This window comes from Schistocerca americana, chromosome 3 (assembly GCF_021461395.2).
Source record: "Schistocerca americana isolate TAMUIC-IGC-003095 chromosome 3, iqSchAmer2.1, whole genome shotgun sequence".
Classification (NCBI taxonomy): Eukaryota; Metazoa; Arthropoda; class Insecta; order Orthoptera; family Acrididae; genus Schistocerca; species Schistocerca americana.
In genome coordinates, this window is record NC_060121.1 from 734988819 (window position 1) to 735000095 (window position 11277).

Below are 11277 nucleotides of genomic sequence, written 5' to 3' on the forward strand. Positions count from 1 at the left end.
TTAACTGTAAGTCTTTTATTTATAGACAGGACCGGTTTCACAGCATTTTAGCTGCGCCGCCACAAACAATCTGTACAAACTGGAAGACAGAGACTCACGTAAAGTAGCAAGAAAACAAATAAAATTTCGATTGTATCCGAAGATTCTGATTCTAAGGTGATAATCTTCCCTGTCAAGCTCTTCACAAATATCTGCTTTCTGAATCTTTGTATCCATAAGTTTAACGTGCAACCTCTACCATACTGAACTCAGCTATCCAGCAACAAGTCACAACAGAACCTCACAGCTTTACTTTCAACAGTGTTCCTCTCCTACCTTCCAGGCTTCACGGAAGTTCTCCTGCATACCTCCGCTGCAGACAGAACATTAATTCTGGAAAAAGGTCCCATAGGCTGTGTCTAAACCATTTCTCCGCAATGTCCTACCTTCCAAGTGTGCTACTTCCACAAAATACGCAGGAGAACATATGTGAAATGTGGAAGATAGAAGAGAAGTAATGGCGGAAGTGAAGCTGTGGTAGTGGGAGTTGCGTCGTGTCTCGATATCTGAGTCGAGTGTTCGGTCAGAGGGTTGGCTGCCTTCTGCAATAAATAACTGAGTGCATGGATCAAAGATGAACTTGAGCGGATGTCACAAGGGCGACCACCCCAAACAAACGCAACGAACATTAACGAACAAAATGAGATAAAAAAAAGGCAATTACATTTTCAAAAAAAGTCAACAGAGATCATGCACGCGAAAGGCGCAAGTCCCGTGTTCGAGTCCCTGTCCGGCATGCACTTTTAATCTACAACAAGTTTAAAATCAGGGCACACTTAATTCAGAGTGAAAATTATCTCGAAAAATTAAAACTGATTTATTCACGGGGTACTGTCGTTGACAAGGTCAATTAATCGTAATAGCGCTCGACCAGCAGGTAACCGGTTTGCAATGCATGTGTAAAAAGGACGTTGATTGTCGGAATTCCCTCAACTGGGAAAAGAGAGTTTACAGAACACAATTTGTGATTAACGGTTTATGTGTCATTGCCCTAAATAAATTCCAAAAGCAGCTGTAGTACCTTAATCGACGAGGACAGATTTTATTGCCCTTGTTCTACAGCTGGGTTAATTAATGTTTCTTGGCAGTATTCAGCTAGGTCATTTGTCAACAAAGGCCCTATCACAGCACGATCCTTTCGTTTCACGTTTAACTGTATTGATGGAAATACAATCCTGTAAATCTTACTCTTCAGTTGGCACCTTAGACAATCACAGATAGTTCGGCGGCATGTAACATCAATTTTCATTCATGTCTAGGAAAACTAACGTTACCTTTTAATACCACGTCCACCCTGAAAGCTTTAGAGTGCTAACTCGGCTTGGGAAGGATCATTAATGATATCAGCCCTTCCCTTGATGAAGGCACCATCATGGCATCCAGCTCAAAGTATCTGCAAGGTCAGTGTTTTAACTGCTGCACATTCTCGCTTGACGTGTCCATGTGGAACGTCTACTTTATCTTCAATGTTCACTATGTAAGATATCTCTCCAAAGCGACATGTCCCTGTCCATATTGACACTTATATTTTTACGTTAATGAAATAATTTCCCGTTATTCCAGACTACAGCTGGTTCATGTTAAAAAATGCCCCCCTAACTTTGTTTTTGGTCACAAAAATAAACCAACAGTGTCATTGGATTTTGAAATGAGATATACCGTTAAGTCAACAATACGAAGGGATCACAGTTTTTCACTGTAATGAATGCCAATTTAATGAATTCTCTTCCAGTGTCAAATTTTAAGAGCCAGTATTTCACCAAGTGCCGTTGTACATCTCCATGTTCAGACTTTGTCTTTGTTTAACCAATGTTATTGCAGTTCTGTGTAGACAAACAATAACGAACGTAACGAATTTTTTAGAAAAACAGTCACTTTGAACATAATGATACCACTTTGAGTATAAAAATTGAGCTACCTATGCGTTTCTCGTTGGAATGCAAATAGTTGACAGCAGATATTCAGTCGACAACAGTGCTGGACGAACGTTATGATATCTTCAAAAGATGTGTTTATGTTCTAACGCTTACTCTGTCGCTGGCACAACACTATCGAATTGAAGAAAGAAAAACTCAGATTGTAAGTGCAGTACAGCATTTAATTTACCTGTCAACTGGTGTTCGGCGTCGAGAATCCTTATCAAACAATTAACTACCGTCGCGAAACATGACTACGGTTGCTACCCGCAGTTTAAAATAAATTATTATGCGTTATTTCGGGTAATTGTTCTCTATACGCTATTGTAGTAATAAAGTGGGTAAAATACTTCATTTCATATAATCTGATTTTTTCCAGCATTCATTTTACGTAATTCACTAAAAGACCACAAAAGTTGAACGTAGTTTTGCTTATAACGGATAATTGAACTACGCTACTGGCCATTAAAATTGCTACACCAAGAAGAATTGCAGATGATAAACGGGCATTCATTGGACAAATATATTATACTAGAACCGACATGTGATTACATTTTCACGCAATTTGGGTGCATAGATCCTGAGAAATCAGTACCCACAACAATCACCTCTGGCCGTAATAACGCCCTTGATACGCCTGGGCATTGAGTCAAACAGAGCTTGGATGGCGTGTACAGGTACAGCTGCCCATACAGCTTCAACACGATACCACAGTTCATCAAAACTAGTGACTGGCGTAATGTGACGAGCCAGTTGCCCGGCCACCATTGACGAGACGTTTTCAACTGGTGAGAGATCTGGAGAATGTGCTGGCCAGGGCAGCAGTCGAACATTTTCTGTATCCAGAAAGGCCCGTACAGGGCCTGCAACATACGGTCGTGCATTATCCTGCTGAAATGTTGGGTTTCGCAGGGATCGAATGAAAGGTAGAGTCACGGGTCATAACACGTCTGAAATGTAACGTCCACTATTCAAAATGCCGTCAATGCGAACAAGAGGTGACCGAGACGTGTAACCAATGGCACCCCATACCATCACTCCGGGCGATACGCCAGTATGGCGATAACGATTACACGCTTCCAATGTGCGTTCACCGCGATGTCGCCAAACACGGATGCGACCATCACGATGCTGTAAACAGGGCCTGGATTCATCCGAAAAAATGACGTTTTGCCATTCGTGCACCCAGGTTCGTCGTTGACTACACCATCGCAGGCGCTCCTGTCTGTGATGCAGCGTCAAGGGTAACCGCAGCCTTGGTCTCCAGGCTGATTGTCCATGCTGCTGCAAACGTCGTCGAACTGTTCGTGCAGATGGTTGTTGTCTTTCAAACGTTCCCATCTGTTGTCTCAGGGATCGAGACGTGGCTGCATGATACGTTACAGCCATGCTGATAAGATGCCTGTCATCTCGACTGCTAGTGATACGAGGCCGTTGGGATCCAGCACGGCGTTCCGTATTACCCTCCTGAACCCACCGATTCCATATTCTGCTAACAGTCATTGGATCTCGAGCAACGCGAGCAGCAGTGTCGTGATACGATAAACCGCAATCGCTATAGGCTACTATCCGACCTTTACCAAAGTCGGAAACGTGATGATACGCATTTCTCCTCTTTACACGAGGCATCACAACAACGTTTCACCAGGCAACGCCGGTCAACTGCTGTTTGTGTACGAGAAATCGCTTGGAAACATTCCTTATGTCATCACCTTATAGGTGTCGCCACCGGCGCCAACCTTGTGTGAATGCTCTGAAAAGCTAATCATTGCATATCACAGCATCTTCTTCCTGTCGGTTAAATTTCGCGTCTCTAGCACGAAATCCTCGTGGTGTAGCAATTTTAATGGCCAGTAGTGTATGAACTGAGGTGTCATTTTGATCCCAAGTTAATCTCAAATATCAACATTCTCAGTATCAAAGTTACAGTTGGAAAGAGTGAAAACCGATTATTTCATATCCTTTTCAACTACTAAGAGTACAGCTTGTGAGTCTTTTAGACTATGAAGTAAGTGAACACATCTCTGCGGATTATTTATTTCACAAAAACTCTGCCGATGGCATCCAAAGTGCTGCCTTTACATATAGACACTAATCGCAATGTTTCGTGTCCGAGACGACTGCTGCCAACCTCACCGATTTAATAGTCGTGACACTATTGTAGCGTGGAAAAGCCTTGTGTTGTGTGTATTGAATTTGCTTTGAGTGAGTCGGATTGAATGCGATAAGGTTTGTTTATTCGGTTTTACAGCTTTATAAAACAGTGATGTATGGATAAAGGCATTTTTATTAAACCGAGTACTCCCTATACACCTACAAAACGAAATCTTAATCGTGGAACGAATGAAACAGATAGTGAATACATTACAACATCAAAAAATGTGCCAGAAAGATTGATACGATGTTACAGAAGACAAAACGATTGCGGAAGTATTAAATTCAATGGTAAATCGAAAACTAGTAATCCACCACATGGGAAATGGAAATTATGTGGTACATTACAGTTGCATCGGCTAGAATTTCTATAGCAAGACAAATTAGTGGTAAAACCTCTTGTGCGTGCATGTATATTGTGTATCTGTGTATATTTTGTTATGCCTATGATGACTGGCTGGATTCGTGGTTGGTGGTGAGTGCGGTGAATGGTTTAGTTTTAGGTTAATGAATATATGGAAACAAAATATCATAATTCTAACTCAGAAATATTTTTTTAAAAATTCTGGGCTGTTTTGAGAAATTTATGAACTCTGTTTCTACTTCCACATCTAGAAGTTCACCTTTTAGTGCTCAAGGAAATATTAACCCAACTGAATTAACCGTAACATATCAGCATGGAAAACATAATTTTTCCTACAACAGGATGGATTGCATTTTAAAACTGAATATCATTTTTAACCTTGATTCAAGAGCGCCTTTGTGTATTTGTTGGGCTAGAACCAAAATGGAAGGTCTAGTTACAGAAATATTGGAGCCACTTGCTGTTCGAAATGCGATAGACGACCTAACCAGAGACAACTTATTTTACTGTTTATAAATGAATATTTGTTTCCATTAGTAGTGCAATATTTTACTGGCAAAACTAGCATTCGAAATAAGTTTATATAGTATTAAGTTCATAATAATAAACAAAAAGGTTTATTGTATTTGGGTCATGAAACTAAATTATTTTGAGAAGATAGTTACTATTATGACTATTTCAGAACGCTTTAATACTGCTTACATACGATTTCAACAATTACTTTTTTTAAATACTAGCATTAACACATGACACAATCTGGTGGAAGTTACAACTTGTGAAACGAATGCATGAGCAACATGATCCTCACATAGCCCTCTCACGACACAAGTACTTCATATCACGCATCCATGACAGTAGAATCGACATATATATACACCATATATACTTAAATATCTCCTGAAAATGATTGTGTTGTAGGTACTTTGCAAACGAACTAATTGACAGCAAAAGTCAACAGTAACTACTTAATGTTTATTACACTGCTATAGGGCCTACACTGTATTATTATTATTATTTTACTATTCTTATTAATAGTATTAACAGCAGCAGCAGAACTAATAATAGTAGTAGTAGTAGTAGTAGTAATAGTAGTGATCAAACACAAAGCATTGGCAATCTGTAGTATTCCAGTTTATGCTAGTTCAGAAGTGTGGATCCAAGCAATCAAGTGATTTACAAACCGTATGAAGACAGTAACCATTCTCGAAAGAACAGAATACTGTTGATGACCGTGAAGCTTTTCCCTGGAATAAATGATGACTAAGTGAAACCCTCAGCTGCCGACAGGTGTTGTTGACATACCTCGATGTGGACAGCTGAAAATGTGTGCCCCGACCGGGACTCGAACCCGGGATCTCCTGCTTACATGGCAGACGCTCTATCCACCTGAGCCACCGAGGACACAGATGAATAGTGCGAATGGGCTATTCTGCCCATGTTCAGAAAGTGCTTCCTGCTGACCTGCCAGCAAGACAAAAGTTCGCTCTGGAATTTCTTGCTGGCGTGGAAGTGGGCAATGAATGACCGTGCAACATTCTGTGGACAGACAAAGCCCATTTTACTCTCGAAGGACTTGTGAAAACACAGAATACGAGCAACGGAAAATCTGCACGTACATAAACCAGTACCACTCCACTCTGCAAAGGCAGAGTCTGCACAGAATAACATGGTCAGAAATTCACAGTCGGCTAGGCAATCATGGGGAGAGCGGAGGTGTGGCGGTCACGGGCAGGTGGTGTAGGGGAAACGTCGAGCGCTGGAGGGGAAGTGTCGTTCTAAACTAAAGCCACTCTAACTTTTTGTAAATATAAGTGGAGCTCCTCCACGCCTACACTTGCATGGTGACCATTCAGAAAGATCTGTCTCCTCTGCTTTTATTAATATCTAAAAAGAATTCTGCTGAAAACGCACCGATTTATTTTCACCTGGATTTTTATACATTTGTAACTTTCAGAGAATCATCATGAAGCGCGAAATTCGAGTAAAACTTACATTTCTTCTCTTGCCAAGTCAAAATTTGCTTTTTTAGCAAACACATGGCTGTGTTCACACAGTGTCACTTCACTAAAATGTTGTGCAGCCCCAATTGCAAGATAATTCTGAAACAGTGGTTTATTAAGTGTGAAACTGAGGAAAATTAATGTCAGTAGCTTATGAAAAATCACATCCTCGGTACAAAGTAAGCGTTTAGTCTCCTCATTTATGTTGTTGCAAAACCCACAGCATTTCTTGTTTCACCAGCTATCGATGGTCCTTGAACATTACATTCTTTCATCGAAAAAGACTATAGTTAGTGGAATAACACGGTAAATAATGAAGTTTTACCTAATAATTGAAAAATACTGTCCTCTTGTCGTACTAGCATTTGAAAATATATCCTTTCGATATCTCAAACCGTTTATGAAATATGAGGAATGCTGTGTATATTTTACTGTGGCTTTATCGTTGGCGCGGAGCGATTGCAAATGAGTGTGCTACATCAGATCAGTTTTCTCGATGGATGACAGATACCTACGCCCAAATCTAAAGAAAAATTCAATATGTTAGCTAAATTTCGTACGCACCAACAATTATCTAATATGCACCAAACGCAAAATCACTGTGACGCTTATTTTTCACTGCAACATTTTTTTGAATTTCGCGCACTGTCTTACTTCCATGTAAATATCACAATAACTATGACCATTAACGAAATTGTGGGAACATCATCATGAACCTGATATATAAAAGAAACCAATAATAGTTTGAAAAAAATTATTCATAATTTAAAATTGGCTCGTTCCTCTTTGGAAAACTCTGGTGTCTGTAAGATTTTCTGCGACACCTGCTCTTCTTACTACATAGAACAAACAGGACGTGCCTTTACAGTCAGATACAAGGAACATATTTTAAGAAAAAATGGCACTAGCATCCAAAATTCGGTTTTTGCCGATCACCTTCTGATTACAGGTCACGTGCATAAAATTGTTCACGAAATCAACATTTTGCACACCAAGAAGAAAGGGTGTAAATTAGAGATTCTCGAAATGATGACCTCATTCTTATGGAGCAGCTACAATTACGTAATAAAAGCTTCTTCAACGGTATAATGCCGCTATTTGATATTTGACTTCGTGTTTCCTCGTGCAGTTACCGAAATGTTTTTTGTATCTAAGTCGACTCACAATTTTTTGTTTATTAAATGGGTGATAATGGCTGCATCTCATGTTATATCGTTTTTCTACACGCTGAGTCATTCAGGCCCCTTTGTAAATCTATAATGGCCTTTTCAGCCTTCAAACTGTACTTCTAAGCTGTTATGTAGACAAAATGTTACCATGTCTGCTGCTGTCAGATAAAATATCGCCTTTTACACCCTGTACTAAATAATGTTCATCATAATATTCGTCTGTCTATATTCTGAATGTTAAGTAGCCTGTTTGTATTTGCGGCCACTAGATGGCACTCTGCCCGCATCTCGTGGTCGTGCGGTAGCGTTCTCGCTTCCCACGCCCGGGTTCCCGGGTTCGATTCCCGGCGGGGTCAGGGATTTTCTCTGCCTCGTGATGGCTGGGTGTTGTGTGCTGTCCTTAGGTTAGTTAGGTTTAAGTAGTTCTAAGTTCTAGGGGACTGATGACCATAGATGTTAAGTCCCATAGTGCTCAGAGCCATTTGAACCATTTAGATGGCACTCTTGGTGTAATGTTCAGCTGCCCGCAATAATATTGCTAACGCGGGCACCTCAGTCTGATGCTAGCTGTAGCTCGACATATGTGAGCAGCCCATAGCGGCTTGTCTTCCATGTACTATATTTCAACAATTTTGTGACTAAAGCGTTATCACTTGATATTAATTTTATACGTGACAAGTAAGTAGTGTTTCTTTCTTGTACTGTTAGTCAGTACTTACACTTACATTTAAAAATTTTCCCCGTAATTTTTGTACTTATGTTATAGGCTGCTTTGAAGGTCTTACGGCCGGCCGGTGTGGCCGTGCGGTTCTAGGCGCTTCAGTCTGGAACCGCGTGACCGCTACGGTCGCATGTTCGAATGCTGCTTCGGGCATGGATGTGTGTGATGTCCTTAGATTAGTTAGGTTTAAGTAGTTCTAAGTTCTAGGGGACTGATGACCACAGATGTTAAGTCCCATAGTGCTCAGAGCCATTTGAATCATTTTGTATGTCTTACGTCTGATGAAGGCACTCATTGTAGTGCCGAAAACTAGGTCAAAAGACTTTAATTTTTGCGACGGAGCTTTGTTATTGCTTTAATTCTACTTTGTAACCAGTCGCTGACCACGCAGCCATGTTTAAAACTGACATATAAAGCTACAAGTAAAGCAAAAATACAATTTTTTCACAGAATAATTTCTGAAAAATCGTGTGAGAATGATTGCAGGGCGAGCCCCTCGATTTTGCAATGGCTGACCGGCCGACAGGTGGCGACTCTCTGTACGAAAACTAGCCGCTATGCATCGACCACCGTGTCATGCACGGACTCTGTGTGGTGTGGATGACGGTATCGTTTACCGTAGCGCTGCATTTTTTCAAAGGTGGAAGGAGTATATAGAGGGTCTATACAGGGGCGATGTTCTTGAGGACAATATTACGGAAATGGAAGAGGATGTAGATGAAGATGAAATGGGAGATACGATACTGCGTGAAGAGTTCGGCAGAGCACTGAAAGACCTAAGCAGAAACAAGGCCCCGGGAGTAGACAACATTCCATTAGAACTACTGATAGCCTTGGGAGAGCCAGTCCTGACAAAACTCTACAATCTGGTGAGCAAGATGTATGAGACAGGCGAAATACCCTCAGACTTCAAGAAGAATATAATAATTCCAATCCCAAAGAAAGCAGGTGTTGACAGCCGACCTCGGGGAAGATCAGTTTGGATTCCGTAGAAATGTTGGAACACGTGAGGCAATACTGACCTTACGACTTATCTTAGAAAATAGATTAAGGAAAGGCAAACCTACGTTTCTAGCATTTGTAACTTACAGGAAGCGTTTGACAATGTTGAATACTCTCTTTCAAATTCTGAAGGTGGCAGGGATTAAATACAGGGAGCGAAAGGATATTTACAATTTGTACAGAAACCAGATGGCAGTTATAAGAGTCGAGGGACATGAAAGGGAAGCAGTGGTTGGGAAGGGAGTAAGACAGGGTTGTAGCCTTTCCCCGATGCTATTCAATCTGTATATTGAGCAAGCAGTAAAGGAAACAAAAGAAAAATTCGGAGTAGGTATTAAAATCGATGGAGAAGAAATAAAAACTTTGAGGTTCGCCGATGACATTGTAATTCTGTCAGAGACAGCAAAGGACTTGGAAGAGCAGTTGAACGGAGTGGACAGTGTTTTGAAAGGTGAATACAAGATGAACATCAACAAAAGCAAAATGAGGATAATGGAATGTAGTCGAATTAAGTCGGGTGATGCTGAGGGAATTAGATTAGGAAATGGGACACTTGAAGTAGTAAAGGTGTTTTGCTATTTGGGGAGCAAAATAACTGATGATGGTCGAAGTAGAGAGGATATAAAATGTAGACTGGCAATGGCAAGGAATACGTTTCTAAAGAAGATGAATTTGTTAACATCGAGTATAGATTTAAGTGTCAGGAAGTCGTTTCTGAAAGTATTAGTATGGAGTGTAGTCATGTATGGAATTGAAACATAGACGATAAATAGTTCGGACAAGAAGAGAATAGAAGCTTTCGAAATGTGGTGCTACAGAAGAATGCTGAAAATTAGATGGGTACATCACATAACTAATGAGGGGGTATTGAATAGAATCGGGGAGAAGAGAAGTTTGTGGCACAACTTGACCAGAAGAAGGGATCGGTTGGTAGGACATGTTCTGAGGCATCAAGGGGTCACCAATTTAGTATTGGAGGGTAGCGTGGAGGGTAAAAATCGTAGAGGGAGACCAAGAGATGAATACACTAAGCAGATTCAGAAGGATGTAGGTTGCAGTAGGTACTGGGAGATGAAGCAGCTTGCACAGGATAGAGTACCAGGGAGAGCTGCAATAAACCAGTCTCAGGACTGAAGACCACAACAACAACAACAACAACAAGTCCTGCGGGTCCTGTTATCTGTACCTCACTGGGAAACGTATGGGAGTCATTTGCACACCAACGTCATTCCAACCTATCTACACGGTCGATGTGTGGGTAGGATCATTTTAGTGCAAGATGGCACTGTTTCGCACATTGCGCAACCAGTGAAGCAGCTGCTCAGAAGCATTTTGGAAATGCTAGAATTATCAGCTGTCATTTCCTTGCGGCCTGGCCGTCCAGATCACCTGATCGTAATCCGTGTGACTTCTGGCGGCGGGGTTATCTGAAAGATGTTGTGTTCAGTGCTCCAGTTACGAACGTAGCTGCATTGAAGGCACGCATTGCGCAACACATTCTGAATATGACCACCCAGACACCCAGATCTGTTGTGGAACATTTCGTTTCTCGATTGCTTGTGGCAGAAAACGGTGGTCAGAATAGGAAGCTTGTCTTACGCTAGTCTCACAACAATTAGAAATCCATGTCATTTTTATTTTTATAGGGTTGTTGACCCCAGGACCATTACAAACGGAAGTCATTATGCATTTTATGTGTATTTTAGACTCAGGACAACTGAAAACTGATTTTTCCCTTCGGATGTGGTACGACCTTGCCGTGGTGAATGGCTTACCTAACTAACAGTGCCACAACTATTGTCTGGCTATTTGTCAGCCGGCCGGAGTGACCGAGCGGTTCTAGGCGCTGCAGTCTGGAACCGCGCGACCGCTACGTCGCAGGTTCGAATCCTGCCTCGGGCATGGATGTGTG

At 41.2% G+C, this 11277-nt stretch overlaps 1 non-coding gene across 1 annotated transcript; it reads right to left on the reverse strand.

Moving 5' to 3' along the window:
- Positions 1–5800: 5800 nt before the first annotated feature.
- Trnat-ugu lies at positions 5801–5874 on the reverse strand. The gene has a single exon. It is a non-coding gene; the product is annotated as a tRNA-Thr (tRNA).
- Between the last annotated feature and the right edge of the window lie 5403 nt (positions 5875–11277).